We start from the raw sequence: 3,026 nt of genomic DNA, 5'->3' as shown, positions 1-3,026 counted from the left end.
TAGCAGCCCAAAGGAAAAAAAAAATTCCTTTTCAAATCTGTGCTTCTGGTTCAAAAAAATCTCAAATTGATCTCAAAATGATTTCAGGTTCATCCTACCGCTCTGCCACGATGTCAAGGTTCCTTCCCCACTCTGAACGCTAGGGTACAGATGTGGGGACCTGCATGAAAACCTCCTGAGCTTACTTTTACCAGTTTAGGTTAAAACTTCCCCAAGGTACAAACTATTTTACCTTTTGCCCTTGGACTTTTGCTGCCACCACCAAACGTCTAATTGGGTTTTTTATTAGGAAAGAGCTGTTTGGAAACGTCTTTCCCCCCAAAATCCTCACCAAAACCTTGCACCCCCCTTACTGGGGAAGGTTTGGTAAAAATCCTCACCAATTTGCATAGGTGACCACAGACCCAAACCCTTGGATCTTAAGAACAATGAAAAAGCATTCAGTTTCTCAAAAGAAGAATTTTAATAGAAGTTAAAAGAATTACCTCTGTAAAATCAGGATGGTAAATACCTTACAGGGTAATTAGATTCAGAACATAGAGAATCCCTCTAGGCAAAACCTTAAGTTACAAAAAGACACAAAAACAGGAATATCCATTCCATTCAGCACAGCTTATTTTCTCAGCCATTTAAAGAAATCAGAATCTAACGCATATCTAGCTAGATTACTCACTAAGTTCTAAGACTCCATTCCTGTTCTGTCCCCAGCAAAAGCATCACCCAGACAGACCCAGACCCTTTGTTTTCCCCCCTCCCCCACCAGCTTTGAAAGTATCTTGAATCCTCATTGGTCATTTTGGTCAGGTGCCAGCGAGGTTATCCTAGCTTCTTAACCCTTTACAGGTGAAAGGGTTTTTCCTCTGGCCAGGAGGGATTTTAAAAGGTGTTTACCATTCCCTTTATATTTATGACAGGGGTTCAGCTCACCAGCAAGCCCTTAGCGCTACGATTTGCCCTGTCCAAGCTCACGTTCATTGGAGGGGTGTTCAGAGGTTTGGGCATTAGCGCGGGCTTCGGGAGACCTTGTCTGCCACAGTCTTCTTGGGTGAGTTACCTCCTCTCTCTGTGCCTCAATTCCTGCTCTGTAAAATCCCCAACCCCACAGGGGTGGTGGGAAGATAAATACATGACAGACGTAGGCTGATGAGGACCCTGCGTAGGCGAGAGAGAAAGAGAGTTATTCAGCGTGATAAAAGTGCAATTCCCAGCTATGGCCACTGGGGGACTCAGAGCTTTCCCCACATGGCCTTCAAGATCACGCCGAGAAGATCCAAACTGGCTCTCCAGTCCTTCAGGGGCCGCCCGGTATTCCCCACTCCTGCCTCCTTGCTGACCCCTGGACCGTGACTGAAATTCTACCCACCTTCCATAATCCAGCGGGAACTTGGCTTGGTTTACAGCACAGGAACTTCCAAAGGAGCATGTGGAAGCATTTATCAAAGACGCAATGGTCTCTGGAGGAAAATCGTCCACTTAGACAATGGCCTTCAATCTCACAACAAGCCCAGTGCTGTTTAGATGGCGCATGGGTTTGTCACGAACCCCACCCGGAGTGTCCTCTGCCCGGGAGAGGCGGCCCGTGGACCTGGCTTTGATTAGCGGCAGTACAATGCAGCTTTATCATAAAGCGCTTCCAGAAAGTAGAGCCAGGAAACAATGGTGCCGAGCACACAGGCCAGAGATCAGAAACAGAGCCAGGGGGGTTTCCTGGCAACAGCAGCATGCTCATGCCTATCACCCCTTCAGAGCAACTTACAGATCTGACCTGGAGGCTTGGGGGGGGGCGCGCATGTGCGTGTGTAAATCACACTGACCAAAGCTCACTTTTATCCCACTGCATGCACATTCAGGATTTGGACCAGGTTACGAGATTCCCTAAAGCTCACAGTACCCACCCCAAAATCCTAACCGACCCTCGCAGTTAGGCAAAGGAGGAAGCTAAACTGAGTAAGAGGTTCCAGGCCTTAGTACCTGTTGTGATATGCTCTTGGGGCACCCAGAACCATAAGCCATTGCATTACTCCTTGGCAAGAGGGAGCTTTGCTGGAGCTTAAATTGTGCGTCAGCTCCCTGCCATGCTAATCTGTCAGCCTAACCAGTGAACGGCTTGAGACTCTGCCAGTCCAACCCTTGCCTTGCAGGTAACATTCAGTCAGTACTGGTCCCACAACCCCCTGGAAGATCGTTCCTCTACAGCCGTCAGCCCTTAGCACTGGATAAGTTCCAATATTATCAATGCTGTGGTCTCCAAAGAGACAGAATGCACACCAGCCTGTTGGTTCCGAGACTGTCTAGGCCCTGCAACACTGTAATTTTATATATAAACAAAACTGGGGGTCAGAGATAAGGTTCCATGAAAATAATCTGCTTGATGCAGCCTTAAATTAAGGAGCTGCTCTCGGCACCTTCAGATGGTCACGCCCGCCCGCACAATGCAATCCAGCCCCGTCTGCTCCTGCTATCCATCTAAATCCTGACAGAGAAGCTAATAGCACAGAACAGCAGTGAGAGTCAAATTAAGTAATAGTTCTTATGGGGGCTGGTCCTGTGGCTAGGGCACCAGATTAGGAGCAAGGACACCCGAGTTCCATTCCCAGCTTTTTCACGGATGTGTTGCGTGACCGTAGGCCAGTCACGTTCCCTTTTCCGTGCCTGTGTATCCCCGTCTGTCAAATAAACTAACTGGTCTTTGTGACCTACAGAAGAATTCTAAACACATAGGAAGGATTAATATTTGTAGGGAGGCTGTACTGTCCAACTGATGCAGAAATCATCAAGCGAACCTGAAGATTCATTCCCACAGAGCAGCATTGTGGGGACAGAGGTCTACAGGCCCGATTCAAAAAGATCTCTTCCTCTGAGGCTGAAAACAAGAGTCCAAAAGGTCTGGTAGGTCCCATCAAGTCCATCCCCCCGGCCAACACACGATTGCACCCTACTTTCTATCTTTCACCATCTTTGCTCGTTCTAGTTTTAAATGGGCCCAGAACTGGAAGCAGGGGTGGGCACAAGATTCTGATGCACCT

The sequence above is a fragment of the Dermochelys coriacea genome, chromosome 25 (genome assembly GCF_009764565.3).
Source record: "Dermochelys coriacea isolate rDerCor1 chromosome 25, rDerCor1.pri.v4, whole genome shotgun sequence".
Lineage (NCBI taxonomy): Eukaryota > Metazoa > Chordata > Testudines > Dermochelyidae > Dermochelys > Dermochelys coriacea.
The sequence above is the reverse complement of the archived record's forward strand: the minus strand, read 5'-3'. Positions refer to the sequence as shown.